Below are 13,493 nucleotides of genomic sequence, written 5' to 3'. Positions count from 1 at the left end.
GGGGCTCGAACTCACGGACCGCGAGATCGTGACCTGGCTGAAGTCGGACGCTTAACCGACTGCGCCACCCAGGCGCCCCTAAGGTAACTATTATTAAGCGCCTAAGAGGTTAGTAACTTGTCTAGGGTGACATGACTTATAAAGGCAGGGCTGGAAGCTGCTGACACTCGTCAGAGTTCTGACCCTCTTTGTTGGACTGCCTCAACTTCCAAGATTTACATTCTGATGCCCGTTGTCCCTCTTTTTTGAAAGAGGATAATGGAAAAACAACAACAACAAAGAAACGGAGATTTGTTATTTCCAGAAGGATAAACATACCTTGCAGACATTAAAGACCTAATTCATTCATGTCTAAAGCACAGAGGAAGGACAAAGAAATATGTATCACATTCTGTAGTAAAGATCTCTGGGTTTTGTCTTCCTGACATCCATTTTCCTTCTTCCTGGGAAAAACGACTTTCTTTGGGCACGTACCCCTCCCCTACTCTCACTCTACGGTATTTTAGTGGGGCAAACACTACTTCTGGCTTTAGAGCAGAGCACATGACCCTTCAAAGCTAGGCAACTGGAACATTCCATGCCCCTTGGCCAGTAAGTGGTTCAGAGATGGTATGACTGATGGCATATGAGCTCAATCCGGGGCTTTCCTGAATGACTGAGAAAGATATAAAGTTACAGCTTGCTGGTATGCACACCTGCCTCCATGCTGGACAATGCTGCCTGAGAATGAGTCCAGCACAGGAGCAAACTATGCTTAGAGACGAAGAGACGAAGTCTTTATGAATCACTGAGCACATGGATTCAAACATGCTAGAAATGGGATTTACTTCTAGACTTTTTAGTTGAATCAATCAACTAATTCCCTTTCTCAGATTAGCAATTTTGACTTGGATTTTCTTTTTTTTTTTTTTAATGATTATTTTTTTAGAGAAACAGACAGAACACGAGTTGGACAGGGGCAGAGAGAGAGGGAGACACAGAATCTGAAGCAGGTTCCAGGCTCCGAGCTGTCAGCACAGAGGCCAAAGTGGGGCTCGAACCCACAAACCATGAGATCATGACCTGAGCCGAAGTCGGATGCTTAACCGACTGAGCCACCCAGGCACCCCTTTGTTTTCAACCAAAAGGGACTTGGTATGGATCAGAGTCAGAGCAGAAGGGATAGAGAAATGAGGGTCAAAGTAAGGCCATTGTTAGCCAAAATGGCAGAGATGTGGTCAGAAAGATGGAAAATTCTATGACCTTTGAAAAAACTGAGCATTCAAGTGGTCAGAATGAAACTGTTCCTCCTCCTTGGAGTCAGGCAGCGACGACGTGGAAATGCAGGTGCAAACAGCTAGCAGTCAATAAACGGTTACTGGCTCTTACGGTGTGCCTTACTTGCGCTAGGTGCAGGAATATGGTAACAAATATGGTCTCTTTCCCCCTCGAGCTCATCAGCTACTCTAGCTCCAGCAAAGGCAGGAGGCACGGGTTAGCACACCTACATCATAATTTACCTACAAACTGAACACAGTGCAGTAAAATCAGCACTTGATCACAATGAAATCTCTTGGCTCTCTGGTCTAGACATAAGCATCTTCCGCCAAACTGTATAATGAAAGGCTGGATTGCGCAGAGGCCAAAAGATAAGGAGATCCGAAAGATGAATGTTCAGCATTAGTAGCTGTACCTCGAGCAGAAAGACTTAGCACTTAGAACTGGAACTAAGGCAATTGAAGGGCACTCCAGTCTATTTCCAGAGATAAAGTTGCTAAAGAAAGAAATCAGTCTGGGAACCTGAGGACAGAAGGTAAGGAGGGACACCACAAAAGAGGACCAGCATTAAATACGCTTCTAGCTGCTGCAAAACCGCGTCAGCTCTGGGAACTTTTCCTGGCCTTTACCAGCCTGAGATCCCTATGGCTGACGTGTCCTTCTGACCAATTACTGTATCGTACTCAGATTGATTCTACATCCAGCTCTCTCCTTAGTGAGGCTGGACATCAGCCGCCCTCCCAAGCTCAGGTTCTGGTGCTCGGGAACTGAGCGAGAGCTTCGGGCTTCTGCTTCCTCCGTTCTCGAGGGCCCCAGTCCTCGGCACTGGGAGTTCTTCTCCCTGCTACCCTGCTCGCTTCTCACGTCCGAACACTCTCTCCTGAATCCCTGGGTGCACACACGAAGAAGGCCTCGGCCTTCTGCAGAGTTCATGAACTCTGGCACCTGGCTGAGGCGCCCCCACCTCCTGGGGGGCCTTGGATGCTGAGGCGGCCTCACTGCCTGTGGGCTCACTAATGTCTTCTACTTCTTCCCATTCTGTTGCCCACCCTTCATCTCTCAGACCTTCTCCTTACGTGGTGCGCACCTGTGTACGTGTCTCACCCTGTCTGCCAGGAAGACTTATGAAGTTTCGTGCCCAAATCATGGAAACTTTAATGCATTTTTAGTGGACGTGGGGATACTGGTAAGGATACATATGATTAGCAATTGTCTTACGTCAACTGGTAAAATTATATGTATCCACCTACAGAGCTGGTTTGGTTCTTCTCGGTTCTTTTTTTTTTTTTTTTTTTTTTTTTTTTTAAGATTTTATTTTAAAGTAATCTCTCTACATCCCACATGGGGCTTGAACTCATGACTCGAAGATCGAGTGTCACATGCTCTACTGACTGAGCCAACCAGGTGCCCCTCTTATTAGTTCTTGTGTTTCCAAAATCTCAACATAAAGATCTTATTTAGGATGGTGTTAATTAAAACACCTCACTCAACACAAATACGCCTACTGCCTTATCTCAGTTTTGCTTTAACTGGGGCCTGAGGTGAGACTATTCTAGAGCAAATTTACCATGGAACAGAAAACAGAATAAAACAAAATCCCAGGGGTGCCTGGATGCTTCAGTTGGTTAAGTGTTCGACTTCAGCTCTGGTCATGATCTTGCAGTTCGTGAGTTCGAGCCCCGCATTGGGCTCTGCGTTGGCAATTTAGTGCCTGCTTGGGATTCTCTCTGTCTCTCCCTCTGTCTCTGCCCCTTCCCAGCTTGTGCTTGCTCAAATAAATAAATAAACATAAAAAAAATTTAAAACAAAACCCAGTCATATAGCCCAAATGCAACGGACTTGAATAACAACTCTATTTGGTTAATTTGAGCATTCATTTTAACCATCACATCCACTCATGGCAACGAGTATTTAGTGACTGTTTACCGTGCACCAGACAGTGATCTAGGCCTTAGGGACACAGCTGGGGACAAGACATTCTCTGAATATTTCGTATGTGCCGATTATCACAACCACACTTTCCTACCTTGGTAGAGCCACCACTTAGTAAATCCATCTTTCATTCCTTCCTGTCTTGACTCTGCCTAGAAAGGACTCTAAAAATGATAAGCTATTCTTATCATAGCTCTCTATCAGCAATTTCCCCTTTTCTAGAAATTTCTAGAAGTGTGTAACTAGTTATGTCAAGATTTGGTTGTTCGGAGAAGTGTTCTTTCCACCGAAACAGTCTTGTGACAGTCATAGTAACAGAAAAACTGTGAGATCACTTAAACCAACCCATTATCTATAGATGAAAAGGTGGCCCATAGACAGACTGTATGTTGAAACAGTAGGGAATCTTTTGACTCTTAGTCCAGTGCTCTTCTCCTGCACTGCCCAGTATGGTAGCCACCAGTTTCAGGCGACTACTTAAATTTACATTTAGAATTAAAAACTCCGTGCCTCAGCTCTGCTACCTACATTTCAAGTGCTCAAAAGCCACATAAGCTAGTGGCTATAACACTGAACAGCCAAAAAAAAAAAAAAAAAAAAGTAAAAAAAAAGACCATTCCCCTCATTGCAGAAAGTTCTATTGGACAGTGCTGTGGGGCCTAGAACACTTTGCTTGCATTATTCTAGCTCAGTGTTTCTCAAACTTTAACATGCATAGTATTCACCTGGGGATCTTGCTAAGAAGCTGATTCTACTCAGTAGGTCAGGGGTGGGGCCTGGGACTCTAGAGTCCTAATACTCTCCAAGCAGGCGAGCTGCCTCCAGCCTGAGCGCCACACCTGACGTACTGGAGTACCGAGATTCCAGCTCAGGACTGCGGTTAATTCCTCAAAGCTTAATGCGCATGATTTTTTGTCTTCCAAAGTATGACTTAAACTCCTCAGAAGACAGCTCCACACTGCATTCTTCACCCCTCTCATCATGGGCTACAGAATGCAGGGACGCATGGGTAGTAAGTTCTCCTATCTGGAGGTGCATTACATTTGGTACAAATTGCTTCAATGTGACATAGAAGTAGAGTTTCCTTTTTTTTTTTCCTCGAAGTTTATTTATTTGTTTTTGAGGGGGAGGGGAGGGAGAGAGAGCACCCGTGAGCACCGGAGGGACAGAGAGTGAGGAAGGAGAGAATCCACTCTCAGCGCATAGCCCAAAGCAGGGCTTGATCCCACAAACTGTGTGATCAGGACCTGAGCCAAAATCAAAAGCCGGATGTTTAACCAACTGAGCTCCCCAGGTGTCCTCTTTTTCTTTTTGAAAGACATCAGGTCTTTAACCTCGCCATTTAATGCCTTCAATTTCCTAAAAGTAAGATGCTGGTAGCTGTACATGGCAACTTCAAGAAAACACACGGGAATGAATCCTATTTAAGGGCTTTCAAATGAATTGTAAATTTTATTAGAGCACATACACTTAAAATCATTTAAGAAATAGTTGAAAAAACATATATAATGTGTATTTGATAGATGAAGGGAGGCTAAATATCTCCTATAATTACAAACAATTGAATACCCAAGCTCTATCTCAAAATTAGAAAATGATTAAGACTTAAAAATATACAATCAGAAATTTTATGTGTCTTTGTATTACTGAGACCTTACATCCTACCCGGAAAATAGGGAGCAACCTTTTTTTTTATTAAATTTTTTTTTCAACGTTTTTTATTTATTTTTGGGACAGAGAGAGACAGAGCATGAACGGGGAAGGGGCAGAGAGAGAGGGAGACACAGAATGGGAAGCAGGCTCCAGGCTCTGAGCCGTCAGCCCAGAGCCCGACGCGGGGCTCGAACTCACGGACCGCGAGATCGTGACCTGGCTGAAGTCGGACGCTTAACCGACTGCGCCACCCAGGCGCCCCGGGAGCGACCTTTTTTAATGGGACAGCTGCCAGTTGTTGTGTGAGCAGGCACCTCTAGAATTCTCATCATAGCTTTCTATCGGCAAATTCCCCTTTTCTAGAAATTTCAGTAATCACTGTTTGTAACTAGTTATTATTAAGAACTTTGTAGTTGGGGCACCTGGGTGGCTCAGTCGGTTAAGCGTCCGACTTAGGCTCAGGTCTTGATCTCACAATTCATGAGTTCGAGCCGGGCATCAGGTTCTGTGGTGACAGCTTGGAGCCTGGAGCCTGCTTCGGATTCTGTGTCTCCCTCTGTCTCTGCCCCTCCCCCACTCATGCTCGGTCTGTCTGTCTGTCTCTCTCAAAAATAAATAAACATTTAAAAAATTAAAAAAAAAAAGAACTTTGTAGTTAAGTTTAAAAGGTCAATCATTTTTGTATTTAAAAGTCACATATTTATGCATTAAGTTTTTAAGGAAATAAGAGCCCTTTGTGCCTTTCTAAATGTATTCCTTACAAAGCAACAAGAAAGAGAGTTTTTTAATGCACAAGACTGAAAGAAATGTCAAGTATGCTAGAGTTCTGGTTTTGATTTTGGACTTCAGAGAAAGTTAAGGAAGCAGTGGAACAGAGATCTTTAATTACAATCCAATGTCCTAGAGAAGAATATTTGATATCTCTTCCAGTTGGCATTTGAGCTGATGTGAGAAGAAAATCAACTGCGATTAATACAACATAAAATCATTCCACCTAGTCAGGTTAATCAGGATTATACCGTGTGTACATCATGAACCTCCCTGGTTTTGTTTAAGACCTTGTCTACAAATTATAAGATGGAAATGTTTTAACAGTTAAATCAGGAGTTTTATTTTTGCTACATAACCTAAGCCAATACAAGCTCCTGCTAAGAGTCCTCAAACTCCCACTTCACTTTGGGAGGATAACTAACTGACAGCATTTTTTTTTTCCCCAGGAGGAGAGCAAACAGCTCTGACAGAAAGAGGGGAGCAGTATGATGGCTGAGAACCTTGGTCTATAGTCGCTGCCTGCATCCTAATTCTCCACTGAACCACCTCATCATGTGGGCCTGAGGAAAATTAGCTACTCGGTCTCTTCATCTATAAAATGGGAATGAGAGAAAGGTTGCTGGGAGCACTAAATACAATACTGACCATATGACACTTACCACAATAAGCAAGTACTTAGCAGTACGCTTTTTAATGTTGTTTTTTTTTTTTAATGTTTATTTATTTTTGAGAGAGAAAGAGAGAGAGAGAGAGAGAGTGCACAAGCCGGGGAGAGGCAGAGATGGAGACACAGAATCCGAAGCAGGCTCCAGGCTCTGAGCTGTCACGCAGAGCCCCACGCGGGGCCCAAACCCAGGAACTGCGAGATCTGACCTGAGTCGAAGTGGGACACTCAACGGACTGAGCTACCCAGACGCCCCGCAGTAGACTTTAAATGTAAAGCAGTAAGTTTTACGTGAATATTATTTTTATTAGATCTCAAAGGGATTAATCATAGCTCAGTGGCCATGAAATATTTTCCTTCACTCCAATAACACCCCCTCTAAGACCCTTTACTTTGTGTTTGTATTTAGAAATCTTCCCTTAAGATATACAAAATATCTATTTAAGAAAGAAATGAGGGGCGCCTGGGTGGCTCAGTCAGTTAACCGTTCAACTGTGGCTCAGGTCATGATCTCATGGTTCATGAGTCCAAGCCCCACATCAGGATCTGTGCTGACTACTGGACAGCTCAGAGCCTGGAGCCTGCTTCAGATTCTGTGTCTCCCCCTCTCTCTCTCTCCCCCACTCATGCTCAGTCTCTCTCTCTCTCAAAAATAAATACACATTTTCAAAAAAGAAAGAAATGAAAGAGGCATTTGGGGATTTTTAAAAAAATAAGTATGTTATCTGTTCAACCTGAATTGTCCTATGGCCCCAATCAGAGATAAAATGATTCAAAGACTCTTAACAAAGTAAGTTTAGAGGAAACATATCTCAACATAATAAAGGCCATATATGAAAAGCCCACAGGTACTCAATGATGAAAAATTAAAAAGCTTTTACTCTAAGATCAGGAATAAGAAAAGGATGTTCATTCTCATCACTTTTATTCAACAGCTCTGGAAGTCCTATCCACAGCAATCAGACAAGAAAAAGAAATAAAAGGCATCCAAATTGATAAGAATAAACAAATGGAAAGATATTCCATGCTCACGGACTAGAAGAATTAATACTGTCAAAATGTCCCAAACAATCTACAGATTCAATGCAATCCCTATCAAAATACCAATAGCATTTTTCACAGAACTAGAATGAGTAATCCTAAAATTTGTATGGAACCACAATATCCAAAGAAATCTTGAGAAAGAAGAAAAAAGCTGGAGGTATCACAATCCCAAATTTCAAGATATACTACAAAACTACAGTAATCAAAACAGTATGGTACTGGCACAAAAACAGACACACAGACCAATGGGACAGGATAGGGAGCCCAGAAATAAACCCATGATCATATGGTCAATTAATCTATGACAAAGGAGACAAGAATATACTCAAGGGGAAAAGACAGTGTTTTCAATAAATGGTGTTGAGAAAATTGGACAGCCACATGCAAATGAATGAAACTGGACCACTTACACCGTACACAAAGATAAACTCAAAATATTAAAAATCTAAATGTAAGACCTAAAGCCATAAAACTCCTAAAAGAAAATGCAGGCAGTGATCTCCTGGACATAGCGATCTCCTTAGCAACATTTTTTTGGAAATGTCTCCTCAGGCAAAGAAAATGAACAAAATAAAAAGGCAACCCACTGAAGAGGAGAAGGTCTTTTGCAAATGATATGTTTAATAAGCATTAACATCCCAAATACATAAAGGACTCATACAACTCAACAGCAAAAAAAAAAACCCAAATATTCTGATCTTAAAATGGCCTACCTGAGTAAACATTTTTCCAAAGAAGAAATACAGATGGCAAACAGACACATAAAAAGGTGTTCCACATCACTAATCATCAGAGAAATGCAAATCAAGACCAAATTGATTTATCACCTCACACTTGCCAGAATGGCTAGAATCAAAAACGCAAAAGATAAGTATTGGCAAGGATATGGAGAAAAGAGAATGCAGTATAAATTGGTGAAACCACTATGGAAAACAATATTAAAGATCTTCAAAAAGTGAGAAGTGGAAATACGATATGATCCAGTAATTCCACTACTGGATATATACCCAAAGAAAATGAAAACACTGATTTGAAAACATCTGTGCCCCCCTATGTTTATTACAGCATTATTTACAATAGTCAAGATATGGAAGCAACCTAAGTGTCCATCAATAGGTGAATGGATAAAGAAGATGTGGTATACATATGGATACAATGGAATATTACTCAGACATAAAAAAGAATGAAATATTATCATTTGTGACAACATGGATGGCACTAGGGGATGTTATGCTATGCGAAATAAGTCAGACAAGGAAAGACAAATACCATATGATTTCACTTATGTGGAATCTAAAACAAAACAAAACAGAAACAGACTTAAAAATACGGAGAACTGGTGGTCACCAGAGGGGAGGGGATGGGAGGATGGGCAAAATAGGTGAAGGGGATTAAGAGTTACAAACGTCTACTTATAAAATAAACAAGTAAAAATGATAATTCAAAGACACTGAAGTACAATTTCAAGAAATATATTAATATCTAGATATAGTCAATAACATAAGATGTGCTCTTCTAGAAGAAAACTAAGTCACAGACTTGGTGAAGTGAGGTCTGGACAACCCAGAACAAGGTAGCAGTTGAGAAGTAAATGTATAATTTATATTATACAGAGGATATTTTTTACTTATTCAGGTCACAAAGAGGATTGTTTTTGTCTTTATCCAGTTTGGTTGTTGCCTATACAAGAATTGTTCCAACTCCTCTCTTTTCTTATTGAGCGTAAAATTAACATAGAGCAAGAACCATTTTCCTCAGTGGGGAGGAGAGACAGTGGTCCCAGCAATAATCACAAAGGCTAGTCAAACTCTTATCATCAGCCAAAGGGCCAGTGCATCAGCAGTCAGGTGAGAAGGGACCTGATGAGCATATTTCCATCAGGTTGACCTTTCTCTAAAGGGAGAGCAGCACGAGGTGCCTGGGTGGCTCAGTCGGTTGAGCGGCCGACTTCAGCTCAGGTCAGGTCATGATCTCACAGCTCGTGAGTTCGAGCCCCACGTCGGGCTCTGTGCTGACAGCTCGGAGCCTGGATCCTGTTTCAGATCTGTGTCTCCCTCTTTCTGCCCCTAACCCACTTGCATTCTGCTTCTGTCTCTCTCAAAAGTAAATACATTAAATAAATAAATAAATAAATAAATAAATAATAAATACAGGAAGAGCAGCAGACATGTTCATGTTCAAGATGTTTATGACAGTATTAGTAATTGGCAGAGAATCTATATCCCCCCTCCAGTCATAGAGGGTATGGGGAGGGGCAGCCTGGAGCCAGGAAGAGAAACAGGCTTGAACTTCACATTCATATAGCTTTCCCATCTGGTCATACCAGAACTTAGTAGAACACGTCTTCATGTGGTTGGTGTAGTTATTTTACATTACCAAGACAATGAAGCTCTGAGAGGAAGATGGCTTGTCCAGGAAATATCCAACAACCCAGTAAGTGGCAGAACTGGAAGTTATGCCCATGTCATTCCATTGGCAAAGTGTGAGGAAAGTTATGGAGGGAAAGCACTGAGAACTTGGCTGTGACACTGCTAGATTTCACCAAGATAGGGCTCTTGTGGCCTTTGCTTTTATTTCTGTACATTGTCAAAGCATGTAAGGCTATATAACTAGGGATTTCAAAGACTTCACTCAAAATTTTCAATTTGTTTTAAAAATGTTTTAATAGTAGGTGCACCTGGGTGGCTTAGTCAGTTAAGCCTCTGACTCTTGATTTCAGCTCAGGTCATGATCTCATGGTCAATGAGATCGAGCCCCATGTTGGGCTCCATGCTCTCTCTCTCTCTCTGCCCTTCCCCTGCTCGTGCGCTCTCTCTCTCTCTCTCTCTCTCTCGCTCAAAATAAATAATAAATAAACTAAAAAAATGTTTTAATAGCAGCTCTTTCCCCTTCTAACCAGAATCCATTGAAGGTTATGTTCTACATTTGGTCATAAGGTCTCGTCAGTCTTTTTAGTCTAGAATAGTGTCCTCATTTTTTTTTCAAATGACAATGACTTTCTGAAGAGTCAGGACAGTTGTCTTATTGAAGGGCCCATATTCTGGATTTGGTTATCTCCTTATATTGTGTTTTATCACATTCTGCTAGCCCCTCTATGTCCTGTTAATTGGATCAGGTTAAATATTCTTGGAAAGAAGATTTCATTGGTGGTGTTGTGTACTTCATATCACTTCACACCGAGGGACATATCAAATTGCTTCACTATTACTGAATTCAGAAGAAAACGCTTGGTTGAACTGGTAAACACCAGATTTCTCCACTGTAAAATTTTCTTTTTCTTTGCCAATGGTTAGTATATGTAATTGTTTAGTATTGTATCAATATCCTATTTTCAAAAATCTTCTCTATTTTTGTAGCTAATTTTTACGCTATGTTTGTAGCTGCTCTCTTTGCAGCGAAAAGTCTGCAACATTCATTATTTGGGCTGGGAATCCAGTGAGGCAAAATCTCCCCACTCCTATCCCCCAGTGTGAACATTCATGGGCCTAACACCAAGTAAAGATGGAGTTACTGTACTTTCCAAGTAAGATGGTGAGCCCTTTGCTGGACAGGAGAATTGCATCAGGATAAGGACAGGATTCAATCTCTACCCAGAACTCTAAGAACAATACTAGCCATCTGGCAAAATTAGTTATGCGTTAACATTTTTTATGTTAACAAAGTAATATATATGCAATTGTTTTTAAGAACCAAATAGTGGTAAAAGGCTTAAAATAGAAACAGTAGTGGTTTGGCCACCAGAGTCAATCACTTGAAGTTTTTTGTTTTTTCCTTTTTTTTACATTTATTTCTTTATTTTGAGAGAGAGAGAGAGAGAAAGCAGGGGAGGGACAGAAAGAGAGAATCCCAAGCAGGCTCCGTTCTGTCAGCACAGAGCCCTATGAGGGTCTCAAACTCAGGAACTGTGAGATCATGACCTAATCCGAAATCAAGAGTTGGACGCTTAACTGACTGAGCCACCCAGGGCCCCCCCCCCCCAGAGTCAATCACGTTTAGTCCTTGTAGTTATTTCTTCTGATACTTACCTCCACGTGTCTAAATAATTTAAGATTTTTAGTCATTATCTCTGACTCCTCATTATAGTACATGTGAACGAGCTGTTTTTCCTGTGTCTTGCTTTGGAGGAGATGTAGGTATAAATTCCTAGGGTTACCACACTGAATTCTGACAGCAACTAGCACAGTTAGGAGGTCTTAAAAATACTTGCTGAATGTCACTGGATGAAGGACACAGGCATCCAAATGCACAAAGCCAAGAAGCACTCTGCAGTTTCTCATAGCAAGTATGCACTGAGCAAAAGGTAGGAGAAAATACATAATCTCTCAGTCACATAAATTATTTGTATCTTGTTTTGCTATGTTCTTGGAAAACATTAAAATTCAACATATTAAAATATTTTTTAAGTTTATTATTTTGAGAGAGAGAGACAGCGAGAGGGCACATGCACGCATACACATGAACAGAGGAGGGGCAGAGAGAAGGGGAGAGAATCCCAAGCAGGATCTGTGCTGTCGGCATGAAGCCTGACATGAGACTCGATCCCAGGAACCACAAGATCATGACCTGAGCCGAAACCAAGAGTCAGACGCTTAACTGACTGAGTCACCCAGGTGCCCCAAATTAAAATACTTTTTGAAGAAGTATCATGAAACTAATTTGAATGACTCAGTAAAAAATTTCTACAGCCAAAAAATGTTTTTCAAGTAAATTCTTTTTTTTTTTTTTTTAATTTTTTTTCAACGTTTATTTATTTTTGGGACAGAGAGAGACAGAGCATGAACGGGGGAGGGGCAGAGAGAGAGGGAGACACAGAATCGGAAACAGGCTCCAGGCTCCGAGCCATCAGCCCAGAGCCTGACGCGGGGCTCGAACTCACGGACCGCGAGATCGTGACCTGGCTGAAGTCGGACGCTTAACCGACTGCGCCACCCAGGCGACCCTCAAGTAAATTCTTAATCAGCAGTACAGAAAAGAATAATTTAGGTGTAAGGAAGTAATCTTTCGCAAACATTGATGAGCAAACGTGCCTGAAAATACATGGGAGAGCTTCCCTGGAGACCCGTAGGCTCAGAATTCAGCCTTTTGCCTCTTAGAATTTCAAAGTTTGACGACAAACCAAAAAAAAAAAAAGGATATATAAATTATGAATACTCTGAGAAGACTCCCACCTCATTAATATGTCTCAAAATACATTGCTTAAGGGTAAAGTTAATTAAATCACAGTATACATAAATTTGCAATGGACTGGTAATCAATCACAGACACAACTATGTTATATGGAGACAAAATGGGAGTAGTGGACATTAATACAAGTTAAATCAAAACAGATTCATACAATGGAAGGAACTTTTCACCTGACTTGCCGCTGACTCTCTGTACTTCCCAGCTTTTAGAAATATTTGAGGCAAACTGATGAAAGAACTAAACATTCTTCTTCACATGGGACCCTTTCAAGTGGCGAATCTTCCATTTAGTACTCCAGAGTTTCTGAAGCCAACTTCAGTGAACATCAGGTTTTCTAACAAGGCAATAAAACTCTAAAATGTACTTGCTAAATTATGTAGTTTTATGAATTTTCCAAGAGGTCTATTTCTCTGGTTGCTGTCTGTCTTCGAGTCCTTCATTTCCGTTGCATTTTAACTATTTTGCAAGAAAGGAAAAGGAAGAAATCCAAAGCAGCCATTTTGATTACTTGTTAAGAGTCTGACAAAACAAAACCTACATTTTTGGGTTTTTTCCCCTTGTAATTAGCTACAGGTTCCAAGTATTCATGAATTCTGCCTAATAAAAGCAATCTAGAGCAGGTTACTTTCTGTAGCTGGAATAATTTCTATCCCTGGAATGGTATTTCCTGTAGATATTTCCTGTAGCTTTTATTGCACAGAGTCTTAGAATGGGAAGGTTCTTAGAGATGAGCTACATCAAACTCACATCCGAAGCCTCTCCCCAGCAAGTGCTGGTAAGAGGAAATGGTACACAGTTGACCAAGCAAGGGCTTTGGAGCCACATAGATTTAATCATCTGTAAACAAGGCTAGCAACCGGTTTCCAGAAAGTCTTTGGGCAGACTATGTAATGTAACGGTGCACAAGATCCTGTAGCACATTGCAATGGATGAAACCCCAGGGTTTGGAACTAGAGCTGAACCCAGCTGGGCACCTGTCCCAGATCTG

General features: G+C 41.3%; 1 protein-coding gene and 1 long non-coding RNA gene across 3 annotated transcripts in view; both read right to left on the bottom strand.

The window, feature by feature from the left end:
* Positions 1-13,493, bottom strand: part of PRICKLE1 (prickle planar cell polarity protein 1) — a 112,399-nt gene that overhangs the window by 59,775 nt on the left and 39,131 nt on the right. The gene's annotated exons all lie outside the window — the stretch shown is intronic.
* LOC147579218 (uncharacterized) lies at positions 2,531-5,374 on the bottom strand. The gene is made up of 2 exons (XR_015253665.1): positions 5,114-5,374; positions 2,531-4,873 (listed from the first exon to the last, which is right to left on the bottom strand). It is a non-coding gene; the product is annotated as an uncharacterized LOC147579218 (long non-coding RNA).

Source organism: Puma concolor, chromosome B4, assembly GCF_028749965.1.
Source record: "Puma concolor isolate L17-30 chromosome B4, mPumCon1.1.hap2, whole genome shotgun sequence".
Taxonomy (NCBI): domain Eukaryota; kingdom Metazoa; phylum Chordata; class Mammalia; order Carnivora; family Felidae; genus Puma; species Puma concolor.
The sequence above is the reverse complement of the archived record's forward strand: the minus strand, read 5'-3'. Positions and strand labels throughout refer to the sequence as shown.